This window comes from Leuresthes tenuis, unplaced genomic scaffold, assembly GCF_036924035.1.
Source record: "Leuresthes tenuis unplaced genomic scaffold, fLeuTen1.0.hap1 SCAF_10, whole genome shotgun sequence".
Lineage (NCBI taxonomy): Eukaryota > Metazoa > Chordata > Actinopteri > Atheriniformes > Atherinopsidae > Leuresthes > Leuresthes tenuis.
In genome coordinates, this window is record NW_027325364.1 from 27,598,924 (window position 1) to 27,616,737 (window position 17,814).

The following is a 17,814-nucleotide window of genomic DNA, read 5'->3' on the forward strand; positions in this document are numbered from 1 at the left end:
ATGTTTGGTTAGATATTCGAACCTTTTCTTAACTGCTTTTTACAAACTTTGGTCGGACGTTCACAATATCTTGCAGCCGAACACCTCCGCTTCCGCTTTTGATGGTGTATATTCGGGCATACGAACCTTTTCTTACCCGCTTTTTACAAACCAAGGTCGGACTTTCACACCTTCTCTTAGCTGAACAACTCCGCTCCCTCTTTTGATTGTGTACAGTCGGGTAATTTAACCTTTTCTTACCCGCTTTTTACCATCTATGGTCGGACATTCACACCGTCTTACAGCGGAACACCTCCGCTCCCTCTTTTGATGATGTATGGTTAGGCATTCGCACCTTTTCTTACCCATTTTTCAGTAATTATGGGTAGACATTCACACCTCCTCTCCCGCTTATGATCATGTGCAGTTTGATATTCGAAAATTTTCTTTCATGTTTTCTAGCAATTATTGATGGACATTCAGACCGTCTTGCAGCTGAACACCTCCGCTCCCACTTTTGATGGTGTATAGTCGGGCTTTCGAGCCTTTTCTTCCCCGGTTTTTACAAATTATGGTTGGACATTCAGACCTTCTTGCAGCCGAAAACCTCCACTCCCTCTTTTGATCATACATTGTCGGGCATTCGCACCTTTTCTTACCCGATTTTTACAAACCATGGTCGGACTTTCACACCTTTTAGTAGCCGAACAACTCCGCTCCCGCTATTGATTGTGTACAGTCGGGTATTTTAACCTTTTCTTACCCGCTTTTTACCAACTATGGTTGGACATTCACACCGTCTTACAGCGGAACACCTCTGCTCCCGCTTTTGATGGTGTATAGTCGGACATTCGAACCTTTTCTTACCCGCTTTTTACAAACTATGGTGGGACATTCAAACCTTCTTGTATCCGAAAACCTCCGCTCTCTCTTTTGATCATACATTGTCGGACATTCGCACCTTTTCTTACCCGCTTTTTACAAACCATGGTCGGACTTTCACATCTTCTTGTAGCCGAACACATCCGCTCCCGCTATTGATTGTGTACAGTCGGGTATTTTAACCTTTTCTTACCCGCTTTTTACCAACTATGGTCGGACATTCACACCGTCTTACAGCGGAACACCTCCGCTCCCTCTTTTGATGGTGTATGTTCGGGCATTCAAAACTTTTCTTACCCGCTTTTTCCAAACTATGGTCGGCTATTCACAGCTTCCTCTCCACCATACTTGTATGGTGGGATATTCCCACCCACTTGCATCCGAAAACCTCCGCCCCAAATTTTGTTGATATTTAGTCGGACATTCGCACCTTACCCGCTTTTGGCAAACTATGGCCTTCTTGCAGCCAAACAACTCTGATCTCGCTTTTGATGATGTAAGGTTGGGCATTCAGACCTTGCTTCACCTGCTTTTCACCAAATATAGTCGGACATTCACACCTTCTTGCAGCCGAACACTTCCGCTCCACCTTTCAGTGTTCTATCACACCTTTTCTTTCACCGCATTTTATACATTATGGTTGGAAATTTTCAACCACTTTCATCCGAAGACCTCTCCTCCCGCTTTTGTTAATATATTTGAACTTTAGTTTGACATTCAAACCTTCTTGCAGCTGAACCACCTCCGCTCCCTGTTTTGATCATATATGGTCTGGCAATACTACCTTTTCTTACCCGTTTGTGAGTAATTATGGCTGGACATTCACACCTACTTGCAGCCGAACACAACCTCTCTCGCTTTTGATGATGTATGGACCGGCATTTTTACCTTTTCTAGCACATTTTTCAGCAATTATGGTCGGAGATTCACACCTACTCACAGCCGAACAACTCCGCTCCCGCATTTGATGGTGTATAGTCGGGCATTCTCACCCTTTCTCATCAGCTTTTTGCAAATTATGATCTGACATTCACACCTACTTGCAGTCGAACAGCTCTGCTCCCGCTTTTGATTATGTTTGGTTGGATATTCGAACCTTTTCTTAACTTCTTTTTACATATTTTGGTTGGACGTTCACACCTTCTTGTAGCCGAACACTTCCACTCCTGCTTTTGATGATGTATGGTTGGGCATTCACACCTTTTTTTTGCCCATTTTTCAGGAATTATGGGTGGACATTCACACCTTGCAGCTGAACACCTCCTATCCCACTTATGATCATGTGCGGTTTGATTTTCGAAAAGTTTCTTTCATGTTTTCTAGCAATTATTGATGGACATGTAGACCTTCTTGCAGCTGAACACCTCCGCTCCCGCTTTTGATCATACATTGTCAGGCATTCGCACCTTGTCTTACCCACTTTTTACAAACTTTAGTCGAACAGTCACACCTTTTTGCAGCCGAACACCACCTCTCCCGCTTTTGATGATGTATGGTCCAGCATTCTTACCTTTTCTAACACATTCTTCAGCAATTATGGTCGGACATTCACACCTACTCAGAGCCGAACACATCCGCTCCCGCATTTGATGGTCTATAGTCGGGCATTCTCACCCTTTCTCATCAGCTTTTTACAAATTATGATCTGACATTCACACCTGCTTTTGATAATGTATTGTTAGGCATTCACACCTTTTTTTTACCCATTTTTCATGATTTATGGGTGGACATTCACACCTTCTTGCAGCCGAACACCTCCTCTCCCGCTTATGATCATGTGCGGTTTGATATTCAAAAATTTACTTTCTTGTTTTAAAGCAATTATTGATGGACATTCAAACCTTCTTTTTGATGGTGTATAGTCGGGCTTTCGAGCCTTTTCTTCCCGGTTTTTACAAACCATGGTCGGACTTTCACACCTTCTTGTAGCCGAACAACTCCGCTCCCGCTATTGATTGTGTACAGTCGGGTATTTTAACCTTTTCTTACCCACTTTTTACCAACTATGGTCGGACATTCACACCGTCTTACAGCGGAACACCTCTGCTCCCGCTTTTGATGGTGTATAGTCGGGCATTTGAACCTTTTCTTACCCGCTTTTTACAAACTATGGTGGGACATTCAAACCTTCTTGTATCCGAAAACCTCCGCTCTCTCTTTTGATCATACATTGTCGGACATTCGCACCTTTTCTTACCCGCTTTTTACAAACCATGGTCGGACTTTCACATCTTCTTGTAGCCGAACACATCCGCTCCCGCTATTGATTGTGTACAGTCGGGTATTTTAACCTTTTCTTACCCGCTTTTTACCAACTATGGTCGGACATTCACACCTTCGTACAGCGGAACACCTCCGCTCCCTCTTTTGATGGTGTATGTTCGGGCATTCAAACCTTTTCTTACCCGCTTTTTCCAAACTATGGTCGGCTATTCACAGCTTCCTCTCCACCATACTTGTATGGTGGAATATTCACACCCACTTGCATCCGAAGACCTCCGCCCAAAATTTTGTTGATATTTAGTCGGACATTCGCACCTTACCCGCTTTTGGAAAACTATGGCCTTCTTGCAGCCAAACACCTCTGATCTCGCTTTTGATGATGTAAGGTTGGGCATTCAGACCTTGCTTCACCTGCTTTTCACCAAATATAGTCGGACATTCACACCTTCTTGCAGCCGAACACTTCCGCTCCACCTTTTAGTGTTCTATCACACCTTTTTTTCACCGCATTTTATACATTATGGTCGGAAATTTTCAACCACTCTCATCCGAAGACCTCTCCTCCCGCTTTCTTTAATATATTTGAACTTTAGTCGGAGACTTTCAAACCTTCTTGCAGCTGAACCACCTCCGCTCCCTGTTTTGATCATATATGGTCTGGCAATACTACCTTTTCTTACCCGTTTGTGAGTAATTATGGCTGGACATTCACACCTACTTGCTGCCTTGTCTTTTGCATAGAGTAAAAGACAAGGCAGCCATCGAATAGGGCCCGATTGTTCCTACTTGGTCAGCCGAGGAGCAAGGGGGGGGGGGGGCAAGCGTCTCAACCAAGCAAAGCTCACCATGGGGAAGGTGGCTATACCAACTAGCCTGATGCCCTGCTCCCGCAGTGATGGATAATCGTACTCTGGTTTCTCTTCATAACATACAAGTCTTTCGCCTTTTACTAAAGACTTCCGTGGAGAGCAGCACTAATGAGTTGTTTCTATTTTTGGCAGGCTTTACCTTTGCGGATGAAGCCCTTTCTGTCCGTGCAAAAGCAATCTTGCTACTTTGCAGAGTGACTTCTCTGAGTAGAGTGCGACTGTGCCGATATTCGAAGCTGGAGTGCAAAGTTGTTGCTTGAATGGTGCTTGCTGGAGCATGCGGGAGTGCAAAGTTATACCATTTAAAAGGGCTGAAGAGTGCTCAGTGCAGCGGGTGGGCGGAGGTGCAACGTGACACTCTGGCCACCTATGGCCATAAAAAGAACACTGCTACAAGTGCGCATTGTGCCAGCAAGGGCCCTCGGACCTGAAACAGTGGACAGTTATCGCTTCTCGGCCTTTTGGCTAAGATCAAGTGTAGTATCCGTTCTTATCAGTTTAATATGTCCTCTATACGAGGACAACATATTAAATGGATTTTTAAGAATAGGAGTTGAAAAAGAAGCTTGCTCCGTTCACTCCAAGCCTCGACCCGGTACTGCAGTGCCGCTGGGAACGGTGCGCTCTCCTCTGCTCTTGTGAAAAAGCAAACAGCGGTGCAGGATGGAAGTTTCAGGGAGCCCAAGATGAAACTTTCTTTTAATCTGCTGAGAAAAGAGAGTGAATGCGAAGTAGACTTTAACACGGCTCTGGGAGCGAGCCGAGTGCGGGCTAACCGGGAGAATTGCTTGAAAGAAACGCGACACCGAATGAGTGGTCAGAACAAAGCCTCAATACGGTGTTCCCGTGGTGTTTGTGGCTGCCTTGTCTTTTGCACAGAGTAAAAGACAAGGCAGCCATCGAATAGATTGTTTCTACTTGGTCAGCCGAGGAGCAGGGGGGGGGGGGGGGGGGGGGGGCAAGCGTCTCAACCAAGCAAAGCTCACCAAGTAGGAACAATCGGGCCCTTTTCGATGGCTGCAACACCTGAAAGAGATATTGATGCGAGACCCGATCAAAGTCTAAATTTAAGATGACAAGCCGGGTGTTTCTGTCTCTAGCGTAATCAATGATGTCTCGAATCAGTACGAGGCTGTCGGTGAGTTGTCTCCCTGAGATGGCACAAGCTTGGTCTGGGTGAATTACCTCCTCTAAAACAGAGGACATCCGTGTCGCTAAAACCTTGCTAAAAAGTTTACAGTCAAAGTTTAAAAGTGTGATGGGCCTCCAATTCTTTAGGTCAGTCTTATCATTTTTTTTATAAAGTAGAGTCACTATTCCCACTCTAAAACTGTCAGGCAGTCGGTCGAGTTTTTCAAAATCTTTAAAAACATCTAAAATGTCTGATGATAAAAGGTCCCAATAGGTCAGATAGAATTCTGCAGGAAGCCCGTCTAAACCCGGAGCTCGACTTCTCTTAAAACCTGTTAGGCATTTTTTTAACTCTAAAGCAGTAAAATTCTGTGTCAAGTGTGCATTCTCTTTTACGGTTTTGTCAACGAATTTTAAGATTTCTGCCGATGTTTCCAAGTGCACTGGTTTCTCTTTGTACATGTTACTATAAAAGGTATGTACAGTTTCAATCATCTCTTGTGTGGATTTTGTTAAAAACCCATCTTCTCTTTTTAGATTTTGAATACACTCCTTTTTATTTATAACTTTCTTTCTTTTTCACCTTCCTCAATTTCCTGCTCCCTGCTTCTTACAAAAATTCCTTTACTCTTTATTTCTGCTAAAACTGACATTTCCTTTTTGACATCTTTGATTTCTTCTTTAAAGTCTATGCCACACTGATTTAGTTTAAAGTAGCGCTGTAAGCGTTTATGTAGGCCCATCATACATCTATTCTCTTTCCTTTTTTTACGTTTACCTTGCTGTTTAAAAAAAGTCTGGGTCGTTTCCTTCACCATTTCCCACCATTGTGCATGTGTTTCGTAGAGGTCTTGAAGGGTCTGCCACTCTTTATAACATTCCCTGTACTGACTGACTATGATTTCATCCTCCAACAGGGAACAGTTGAGTTTCCACAGACCACTTCCTACCGTCACACCAGAAGGGGGTGAAAGGGTGCAGGAGAGCATAAGGTGGTCTGAAAAGAAAACAGGGGTTAATCTAACATCAGTGGGTGGGCAATCTCTAGTAAAGAAATAATCAATGCGAGAGGCTCTGGTGCCATCATGACTAAACCAGGTGAAGCCCTCCTCTCTGGGATGCATGGTTTTAAAACAGTCAGTAAGCTTAAAATCCCTGCATATGCCCTGAAGTAAAATCGAAGTCTTATCCACTTTAAAATCTACCCCTGCTCTTTTTCTATCTTTCCTGCTCAAGATACAGTTAAAATCCCCTCCTACAACTAAAGGTACTTGCCCTAGCATGTAAAGCTGTATATCTTCTAAAAGGTCATACCTTTCATTTTTTCCATTGAAACCATAAATATTTAAGAGGTTAAAGTCTTGCCCCATAAAATTCAAGTGTGCTAAAAGTGCCCGTCCGTCTCTCACCACTGTGCTACCTTTCACCAGAACATGCGGATTTTTAATTAGAATGGCCACACCATCATTTTTATTTTGATTTGAGCCACTCCATATCGATAAATGGGGCCACATTTCCTCCCATTGTCTATGTTTTTTTAAAAAAGGTAGTCCACATTCTTGTATTAAAAACACATCTGATTTTATGGAGTCTAAGAAGGATAAAATACTCTGGGCTCTTGTCTTTGATTTCACACTTCTCACATTTAGTGTTGAGAAGGTGAGAACCATTAAAAGCATAAAGGAAAGTAGGTATGTCATTTTCGTTTTTCTAAGTTATCAAAACAAATTACACACAGGTTATTTCTTGGGAAACTAGCTCTTCCTTCATTTCTTTAGGTGAAAAGTGAGTAGGGTGATCTATATTTCCTTTTCGGACTCTCGGTGTTGGCCTCTGACGCAATGTTGCATTTAACTTTGAGTCCCTGGGGGTTGATTGCAGAGCTGAAGTTAAAAAGGAGACCTCATTTGGTGAGTCGGAGGGGAAGACTCTAGGTTCTTCCACTGAAGAACTGTCTGAAAGGGACCTAACCCTTCCCCTCTTCTCTGATACCACTGGGGAATCAGAGGCTCAGATGCCGTCCTCTTCGGCTGTTGACCTTCGGGAAGGTGAGTATCTTCACTAGACTCACCTGTCTGCTCTTCCTCCTCATTTAGCGTAGCTCCATCCTCTGCCTGTGAATTCTCACAGACTTCAACACTGAGTGGTGAGGCCTCTACAGGCCCCTCTCCTTTTTGCTCCTCACTTCCAATCCAAGCTTTTGGCGGGAAGTTTGAATTTATTGGGTCAACCTCTTCACTTTGTTCACCAACTGCCACCTTTGGTTCTTCTCTTTGTTGGCTTGACTGTGGCTTTACCGTCTTTAATTTGTTGGCAAAAGATTTAGGGCAATCTCTGAAGAGGTGATTTAATTCTCCACAGAGATTACATTTCCTGCCATTTGGACACTCTCCAAAAGCTTGCCCAATTTCTCTGCTCTTCCCACATAACACCTTGGTACAAGCCTCAACCAGGTGCCCATGCTCACCACACTTGCGGCAGAACTTGGGCTGCCCCTGGTAGTGGATGTAACCTCGGTTTTCAAGGTGGCCAGAGTGTCGCCCACCCGCTGCACTGAGCACTCTTCAGCCCTTTTAAATGGTATAACTTTGCACTCCCGCACGCTCCAGCAAGCACCATTCAAGCAACAACTTTGCACTCCAGCTTCGAACATCGGCACAGTCGCAACAAGTAAGGCGACTCTACTCAGAGAAGTCACTCTGCACAGTAAGAAGATTTCTTTTGCACAGACAGCAAGGGCTTCACCCGCAAAGGTAAAGCCTGCCAAAAATAGAAACAACTCATTAGTGCTGCTCTCCACAGAAATCTTTAGTAAAAGGCGAAAGACTTGTACGTTATGAAGAGAAACCAGAGTACGATTATCCGTCACTGCGGGAGCAGGGCATCAGGCTAGTTGGCATAGCCACCTTCCCCATGGTGAGCTTTGCTTGGTTGAGACGCTTGCCCCCCCCCTTGCTCCTCGGCTGACCAACTAGGAACAATCGGGCCCTATTCGATGGCTGCCTTGTCTTTTACTCTGTGCAAAAGACAAGGCAGCAACAAAAACACCACGAGAATCCCGTATTGAGGCTTTGTTCTGATCGCTCATTCGGTGTCGCGTTTCTTTCAAGCAATTCTCCCGGTTAGCCCACACTCGGCTCGCTCCCATAGCCGTGTTAAAGTCTACTTCGCATTCACTCTCTTTTCTCAGCAGACTCTTGGGATTTTATCTATAAAATGAATTCCTTCACTCAAACTATGTGAAAACTGCTTTGTCCTTAATATTTACCATGTCTAGAAAGATTTAAACAAAAAAAAACAACGTTGTACTTTGCAGTAAAAGAAAGAGCAAATCTAAAGTTTCAGGAATCCGAGAATAAGCTTACTTTCATGAGTTCTTCACGATTTCGGATTTTGCTATAAAATGAATTCCTTCACTCAAACTAAATTAAAACTGCTAAACCGCTAATCTGTTATATGTAAGGCAGATGTCAAATTCACCGAAATAGGATCAAAGGGTATTCGGCCAATCGAGCTGTAGCAGCTTCGGTAAAAGAGTATAAGTTGAAGAGTTTGTGAATAAAGGTGTGCGCACACATAGCGTGCTGTACGAAAATAGGCAGGGAGCAATGCCGGCTGGGGTATATGTTCTTGTATGTTGTCTGACTGTTTGATTTGAATGTGTTGTGTAAGTGTCCTTTTGAATGTTACATGTTTGGGCTTTGACACGCTTCACTGTGGTTGTTAACTTTGTGGTGTGTCCTGAAATGTTATATGTTTGGGCTGTGTGACATGCTTAATGCTTGTCAGTAGCTACCCACTTATTCATATATAGCAACTGACAACATAAGAAGTCCGGACATACTTTGATAGTAGTTGTAGAAGTATCCTTATTGATAATAGATCACTAATTCATAGTGATAGAACAGTAGATGAACAGGTGCTTGCACATGTCTCACGAAAATAAAATGGGTGTATGATTGCTGACGGCAGAGCAATACTGCCAAACTTATGAGTTCTTGTGGCAAACTTGATTCAGTGTCTTGACGTGTATACGCTGTTTCGCTGACTTGATTGTCACAAGAAACAAAGTGTGTTTGATAAGATCCGACCATTTTATTACGGGAGGATCAGTATGTATGGATTCTGATGTGACTGATAAACCCATTCGTATCTTAAGCATAATCTAATACGTGAGACAACGCCCTGGCACACGATAAAAAAAAAAAAGAGAGAGAGCGTTTTTTTGTCCCCACAGTCCATAGTGTAGAAAAGAGAGAAAAAAGCCTTTCTGATTTGGTGTGTGTGCTCAAAGTGCAGAGTGTTGAGAAAAGAAAGCCGTTTTGGTGTCACGGGTGTTGTGACTTACACACACACATTTCTAAATTGAGAAAGGAAATTATTTTAGAGGAAGCACTAGAGTTTAGATCCCACATTTGTTGATAGGCATTCATTTATTTCTTCACTTCTGATGGAGTTTCAACAATAAACAACAAACTTTGTATTATGAGAAAGAACCAGACTCATTCTTCAGGAATCCGAAAATAAGCTCTATTTTGTGAATTATGCACGAATTCGGATTCTCCTATAAAACGAATTCATTAACTCAAACCAAGTTAAGACTGCCTTGTCCTTCATATTTATTCATGTCTAATCAAGTTTCAACGATAAACAACGTTGTACTTTGTAGAATGAGAAAGAACTTCTTCAGCAATAAGCATCTCTCGACATATGACGAAATACAGATTTTGCTAAAAAATTAATTCCTTCTATCAGCCTGACCTAAAACTGTTTGTCCTCCTTATTTATCCACTTCAAATCAAGTTTCAACAATTAAAAAAAATTTGTAGTTTGAGAAAGAACAACTTAATCTTCAGCAATCAGTATAAAAAGAGGTGCAAATGCCAACCATACATACCTAAAAGGTGGAGCGGAAGTATTCAGCTGCAAGTAGGTGTGAATGTTCGACCATAATTTGTAAAAAGCGGGTAAGAAAAGGTTCGAATGCCCGACTATATATTAACAAAAGCGGGAGGAGAGGTCTTCGGATGAGAGTGGGTGAGAATTTCCAACCATAATCTATAAAATACGGTGAAAAAAAATATGTGAATGCCTCATAGAACACTAAAAGCGGAAGTGTTCGGCTGCAAGAAGGTGTGAATGTCCGACTATATTTGGTGAAAAGCAGGTGAAGCAAGGTCTGAATGCCCAACCTTACATCATCAAAAGCGAGATCAGAGGTGTTTGGCTGCAAGAAGGCCATAGTTTGCCAAAAGCGGGTAAGGTCCGAATGACCGACTAAATATCAACAAAAGTGGGGGCGGAGGTCTTCGGATGCAAGTGGGTGTGAATATCCCACCATACAAGTATGGTGGAGAGGAAGCTGTGAATGGCCGATCATAGTAAAAGGCGGGTGAGAGAAGGTGCGAATGTCAAACCATACATAATCAAAACAGGGAGCGGAGGTGTTCTGCTGTAAGAAGGTGTGAATGTCCAACCATAGTTGGTAAAAAGCGGGTAAGAAAAGGTTAAAATACCCGACTGTACACAATCAATAGCGGGAGCGGAGTTGTTCGGCTACTAAAAGGTGTGAAAGTCCGACCATGGTTTGTAAAAAGCGGGTAAGAAAAGGTGCGAATGCCCGACAATGTATGATCAAAAGAGGGAGTGGAGGTTTTCGGCTGCAAGAAGGTCTGAATGTCCAACCATAATTTGTAAAAACCGGGGAAGAAAAGGCTCGAAAGCCTGACTATACACCATCAAAAGTGGGAGCGGAGGTGTTCAGCTGCAAGACGGTCTGAATGTCCATCAATAATTACTAGAAAACATGAAAGAAAATTTTCGAATATCAAACTGCACATGATCATAAGCGGGAGAGGAGGTGTTCAGCTGCAAGAAGGTGTGAATGTCTACCCATAATTACTGAAAAATGGGTAAGAAAAGGTGCGAATGCCTAACCATACATCATCAAAAGAGGGAGCGGAGGTGTTCCGCTGTAAGACGGTGTGAAAGTCCGACCTTGGTTTGTAAAAGGCGGGTAAGAAAAGGTTCGTATGCCTGAATATACACCATCAAAAGCGAGATCAGAGGTGTTTGGCTGCAAGAAGGCCATAGTTTGCCAAAAGCGGGTAAGGTGCGAATGTCCGACTAAATATCAACAAAATTTGGGGCGGAGGTTTTCGGATGCAAGTGGGTGGGAATATCCCACCATACAAGTATGGTGGAGAGGAAGCTGTGAATAGCCGGCCATAGTTTGGAAAAAGCGGGTAAGAAAAGGTTTGAATGCCCGAACATACACCATCAAAAGAGGGAGCGGAGGTGTTCCGCTGTACGAAGGTGTGAATGTCCGACCATACTTGGTAAAAAGCGGGTAAGAAAAGGTTAAAATACCCGACTGTACACAATCAATAGCGGGAGCGGATGTGTTCGGCTACAAGAAGATGTGAAAGTCCGACCATGGTTTGTAAAAAGCGGGTAAGAAAAGGTGCGAATGTCCGACAATGTATGATCAAAAGAGAGAGCGGAGGTTTTCGGATACAAGAAGGTTTGAATGTCCCACCATAGTTTGTAAAAAGCGGGTAAGAAAAGGTTCGAATGCCCGACTATACACCATCAAAAGCGGGAGCAGAGGTGTTCCGCTGTAAGACGGTGTGAATGTCCGACCATAGTTGGTAAAAAGCGGGTAAGAAAAGGTTAAAATACCCGACTGTACACAATCAATAGCGGGAGCGGAGTTGTTCGGCTACAAGAAGGTGTGAAAGTCCGACCATGGTTTGTAAAAACCAGGAAGAAAAGGCTCGAAAGCCCGACTATACACCATCAAAAAGAAGGTTTGAATGTCCATCAATAATTGCTTTAAAACAAGAAAGTAAATTTTCGAATATCAAACCGCACATGATCATAAGCGGGAGAGGAGGTGTTCGGCTGCAAGAAGGTGTGAATGTCCACCCATAATTCATGAAAAATGGGTAAAAAAAGGTGCGAATGCCTAACAATACATTATCAAAAGCAGGTGTGAATGTCAGATCATAATTTGTAAAAAGCTGATGAGAAAGGGTGAGAATGCCCGACTATACACCATCAAATGCGGGAGCGGAGTTGTTCGGCTGTGAGTAGGTGTGATTCTCCCACCATAATTGCTGAAAAATGTGTTAGAAAAGGTAAGAATGCCGGTCCATACATCATCAAAAGCGAGAGAGGTTGTGTTCGGCTGCAAGTAGGTGTGAATGTCCAGCCATAATTACTCACAAACGGGTAAGAAAAGGTAGTATTGCCAGACCATATATGATCAAAACAGGGAGCGGAGGTGGTTCAGCTGCATGAAGGTTTTAATGTCCGACTAAAGTTCAAATATATTAACAAAAGCAGGAGGAGAGGTCTTCGGATGAGAGTGGTTGAAAATTTCCGACCATAATGTATAAAATGCGGTGAAAAAAAGGTGTGATAGAACACTAAAAGGTGGAGCGGAAGTGTTCGGCTGCAAGAAGGTATGAATGTCCGACTATATTTGGTGAAAAGCAGGTGAAGCAAGGTCTGAATGCCCAACCTTACATCATCAAAAGCGAGATCAGAGGTGTTTGGCTGCAAGAAGGCCATAGTTTGCCAAAAGCGGGTAAGGTGCGAATGTCCGACTAAATATCAACAAAATTTGGGGCGGAGGTCTTCGGATGCAAGTGGGTGTGAATATCCCACCATACAAGTATGGTGGAGAGGAAGCTGTGAATAGCCGACCATAGTTTGGAAAAAGCGGGTAAGAAAAGGTTTGAATGCCCGAACATACACCATCAAAAGAGGGAGCGGAGGTGTTCCGCTGTACGAAGGTGTGAATGTCCGACCATACTTGGTAAAAAGCGGGTAAGAAAAGGTTAAAATACCCGACTGTACACAATCAATAGCGGGAGCGGATGTGTTCGGCTACAAGAAGATGTGAAAGTCCGACCATGGTTTGTAAAAAGCGGGTAAGAAAAGGTGCGAATGTCCGACAATGTATGATCAAAAGAGAGAGCGGAGGTTTTCGGATACAAGAAGGTTTGAATGTCCCACCATAGTTTGTAAAAAGCGGGTAAGAAAAGGTTCGAATGTCCGACTATACACCATCAAAAGCGGGAGCAGAGGTGTTCCGCTGTAAGACGGTGTGAATGTCCAACCATAGTTGGTAAAAAGCGGGTAAGAAAAGGTTAAAATACCCGACTGTACACAATCAATAGCGGGAGCGGAGTTGTTCGGCTACTAAAAGGTGTGAAAGTCCGACCATGGTTTGTAAAAAGCTGGTAAGAAAAGGTGCGAATGCCCGACAATGTATGATCAAAAGAGGGAGTGGAGGTTTTCGGCTGCAAGAAGGTCTGAATGTCCAACCATAATTTGTAAAAACCGGGGAAGAAAAGGCTCGAAAGCCCGACTATACACCATCAAAAGTGGGAGCGGAGGTGTTCAGCTGCAAGACGGTCTGAATGTCCATCAATAATTGCTAGAAAACATGAAAGAAAATTTTCGAATATCAAACTGCACATGATCATAAGCGGGAGAGGAGGTGTGAATGTCTACCCATAATTACTGAAAAATGGGTAAGAAAAGGTGCGAATGCCTAACCATACATCATCAAAAGAGGGAGCGGAGGTGTTCCGCTGTAAGACGGTGTGAATGTCCGACCATAGATGGTAAAAAGCGGGTAAGAAAAGGTTAAATTACCCGACTGTACACAATCAAAAGAGGGAGCGGAGTTGTTCAGCTAAGAGAAGGTGTGAAAGTCCGACCTTGGTTTGTAAAAAGCGGGTAAGAAAAGGTTCGTATGCCCGAATATACACCATCAAAAGCGGAAGCGGAGGTGTTCGGCTGCAAGATATTGTGAACGTCAAAGTTTGTAAAAAGCAGTTAAGAAAAGGTTCGAATATCTAACCAAACATAATCAAAAGCAGGAGCAGAGCTGTTCAACTGGAAGTAGGTGTGAATGTCAGATCATAATTTGCAAAAAGCTGATGAGAAAGGGTGAGAATGCCCGACTATACATCATCAAATGCGGGAGCGTAGTTGTTCGGCTGTGAGTAGGTGTGAATCTCCGACCATTATTGCTGAAAAATGTGTTAGAAAAGGTAAAAATGCCGGTCCATACATCATCAAAATCGGGAGAGGTGGTGTTCAGCTGCAAGAAGGTCTAAATGTCCATGAATAATTGCTAGAAAACATGAAAGAAAATTTTCGAAAATCAAACCACACATGATCATAAGTGGGAGAGGAGGTGTTCAGCTGCAAGAAGGTGTGAATGTCCACCCATAATACCTGAAAAATGGGTAAAAAAAAAGGTGCGAATGCCCAACCATACATCATCAAAAGCAGGAGTGCATGTGTTCGGCTACAAGAAGGTGTGAACGTCCAACCAAAGTTTGTAAAAAGCAGTTAAGAAAAGGTTCGAATATCCAACCAAACATAATCAAAAGCGGGAGCAGAGCTGTTCGACTGCAAGTAGGTGTGAATGTCAGATCATAATTTGCAAAAAGCTGATGAGAAAGGGTGAGAATGCCCGACTATACACCATCAAATGCGGGAGCGGAGTTGTTCGGCTGTGAGTAGGTGTGAATCTCCGACCATAATTGCTGAAAAATGTGTTAGAAAAGGTAAGAATGCCGGTCCATACATCATCAAAAGCGAGAGAGGTTGTGTTCGGCTGCAAGTAGGTGTGACTGTTCGACTAAAGTTTGTAAAAAGTGGGTAAGACAAGGTGCGAATGCCTGACAATGTATGATCAAAAGCGGGAGCGGAGGTGTTCAGCTGCAAGAAGGTCTACATGTCCATCAATAATTGCTAGAAAACATGAAAGAAACTTTTCGAAAATCAAACCGCACATGATCATAAGTGGGATAGGAGGTGTTCAGCTGCAAGGTGTGAATGTCCACCCATAATTCCTGAAAAATGGGCAAAAAAAAGGTGTGAATGCCCAACCATACATCATCAAAAGCAGGAGTGGAAGTGTTCGGCTACAAGAAGGTGTGAACGTCCAACCAAAATATGTAAAAAGCAGTTAAGAAAAGGTTCGAATATCCAACCAAACATAATCAAAAGCGGGAGCAGAGCTTTTCGACTGCAAGTAGGTGTGAATGCCAGATCATAATTTGCAAAAAGCTGATGAGAAAGGGTGAGAATGCCCGACTATACATCATCAAATGCGGGAGCGGAGTTGTTCGGCTGTGAGTAGGTGTGAATCTCCGACCATAATTGCTGAAAAATGTGTTAGAAAAGGTAAGAATGCCGGTCCATACATCATCAAAAGCGAGAGAGGTTGTGTTCGGCTGCAAGTAGGTGTGAATGTCCATCCATAATTACTCACAAACGGGTAAGAAAAGGTAGTATTGCCAGACCATATATGATCAAAACAGGGAGCGGAGGTGGTTCAGCTGCAAGAAGGTTTGAATGTCAAACTAAAGTTCAAATATATTAACAAAAGCGGGAGGAGAAGTCTTCGGATGAGAGTGGTTGAAAATTTCCAACCATAATGTATAAAATGCGGTGAAAAAAAGGTGTGATAGAACACTAAAAGGTGGAGCGGAAGTGTTCGGCTGCAAGAAGGTGTGAATGTTCGACTATATTTGGTGAAAAGCAGGTGAAGCAAGGTCTGAATGCCCAACCTTACATCATCAAAAGCGAGATCAGAGGTGTTTGGCTGCAAGAAGGCCATAGTTTGCCAAAAGCGGGTAAGGTGCGAATGTCCGACTAAATATCAACAAAATTTGGGGCGGAGGTCTTCGGATGCAAGTGGGTGTGAATGTCCGACTATATTTGGTGAAAAGCAGGTGAAGCAAGGTCTGAATGCCCAACCTTACATCATCAAAAGCGAGATCAGAGGTGTTTGGCTGCAAGAAGGCCATAGTTTGCCAAAAGCGGGTAAGGTGCGAATGACTGACTAAATATCAACAAAAGTGGGGGCGGAGGTCTTCGGATGCAAGTGGGTGTGAATATCCCACCATACAAGTATGGTGGAGAGGAAGCTGTGAATGGCCGACCATAGTAAAAGGCGGGTGAGAGAAGGTGCGAATGTCAAACCATACATAATCAAAACAGGGAGCGGAGGTGTTCTGCTGTAAGAAGGTGTGAATGTCCAACCATAGTTGGTAAAAAGCGGGTAAGAAAAGGTTAAAATTCCCGACTGTACACAATCAATAGCGGGAGCGGAGTTGTTCGGCTACTAAAAGGTGTGAAAGTCCGACCATGGTTTGTAAAAAGCGGGTAAGAAAAGGTGCGAATGCCCGACAATGTATGATCAAAAGAGGGAGTGGAGGTTTTCGGCTACAAGAAGGTCTGAATGTCCAACCATAATTTGTAAAAACCGGGGAAGAAAAGGCTCGAAAGCCCGACTATACACCATCAAAAGTGGGAGCGGAGGTGTTCAGCTGCAAGACGGTCTGAATGTCCATCAATAATTTCTAGAACACATGAAAGAAAATTTTCGAATATCAAACTGCACATGATCATAAGCGGGAGAGGAGGTGTTCAGCTGCAAGAAGGTGTGAATGTCTACTCATAATTACTGAAAAATGGGTAAGAAAAGGTGCGAATGCCTAACCATACATCATCAAAAGAGGGAGCGGAGGTGTTCCGCTGTAAGACGGTGTGAATGTCCGACCATAGATGGTAAAAAGCGGGTAATAAAAGGTTAAATTACCCGACTGTACACAATCAAAAGAGGGAGCGGAGTTGTTCAGCTAAGAGAAGGTGTGAAAGTCCGACCTTGGTTTGTAAAAAGCGGGTAAGAAAAGGTTCGTATGCCCGAATATACACTATCAAAACCGGAAGCGTAGGTGTTCGGCTGCAAGAAGGTGTGAACGTCCGACCAAAGTTTGTAAAAAGCAGTTAAGAAAAGGTTCGAATATCTAACCAAACATAATCAAAAGCGGGAGCAGAGCTGTTCAACTGGAAGTAGGTGTGAATGTCAGATCATAATTTGCAAAAAGCTGATGAGAAAGGGTGAGAATGCCCGACTATACATCATCAAATGCGGGAGCGGAGGTGTTCGTCTGTGAGTAGGTGTGAATGTCCGACCATAATTGCTGAAAAATGTGTTAGAAAAGGTAAAAATGCCGGTCCATACATCATCAAAATCGGGAGAGGTGGTGTTCAGCTGCAAGAAGGTCTAAATGTCCATCAATAATTGCTAGAAAACATGAAAGAAAATTTTCGAAAATCAAACCACACATGATCATAAGTGGGAGAGGAGGTGTTCAGCTGCAAGAAGGTGTGAATGTCCACCCATAATACCTGAAAAATGGGTAAAAAAAAGGTGCGAATGCCCAACCATACATCATCAAAAGCAGGAGTGCATGTGTTCGGCTACAAGAAGGTGTGAACGTCCAACCAAAGTTTGTAAAAAGCAGTTAAGAAAAGGTTCGAATATCCAACCAAACATAATCAAAAGCGGGAGCAGAGCTGTTCGACTGCAAGTAGGTGTGAATGTCAGATCATAATTTGCAAAAAGCTGATGAGAAAGGGTGAGAATGCCCGACTATACACCATCAAATGCGGGAGCGGAGTTGTTCGGCTGTGAGTAGGTGTGAATCTCCGACCATAATTGCTGAAAAATGTGTTAGAAAAGGTAAGAATGCCGGTCCATACATCATCAAAAGCGAGAGAGGTTGTGTTCGGCTGCAAGTAGGTGTGACTGTTCGACTAAAGTTTGTAAAAAGTGGGTAAGACAAGGTGCGAAAGCCTGACAATGTATGATCAAAAGCGGGAGCGGAGGTGGTTCAGCTGCAAGAAGGTCTAC

General features: G+C 43.3%; 3 non-coding genes across 3 annotated transcripts; 2 read left to right on the plus strand and 1 right to left on the minus strand.

Moving 5' to 3' along the window:
* Positions 1 to 3,989: 3,989 nt before the first annotated feature.
* Positions 3,990 to 4,103, plus strand: LOC140317198 (U5 spliceosomal RNA). Its single transcript, XR_011917532.1, has one exon. It is a non-coding gene; the product is annotated as a U5 spliceosomal RNA (small nuclear RNA).
* Positions 4,104 to 4,398: 295 nt separating this feature from the next.
* Positions 4,399 to 4,582, plus strand: LOC140317151 (U2 spliceosomal RNA). The gene has a single exon (XR_011917493.1). It is a non-coding gene; the product is annotated as a U2 spliceosomal RNA (small nuclear RNA).
* A 3,244-nt stretch (positions 4,583 to 7,826) lies between these two features.
* LOC140317255 (U5 spliceosomal RNA) lies at positions 7,827 to 7,940 on the minus strand. Its single transcript, XR_011917585.1, has one exon. It is a non-coding gene; the product is annotated as a U5 spliceosomal RNA (small nuclear RNA).
* Positions 7,941 to 17,814: the final 9,874 nt, after the last annotated feature.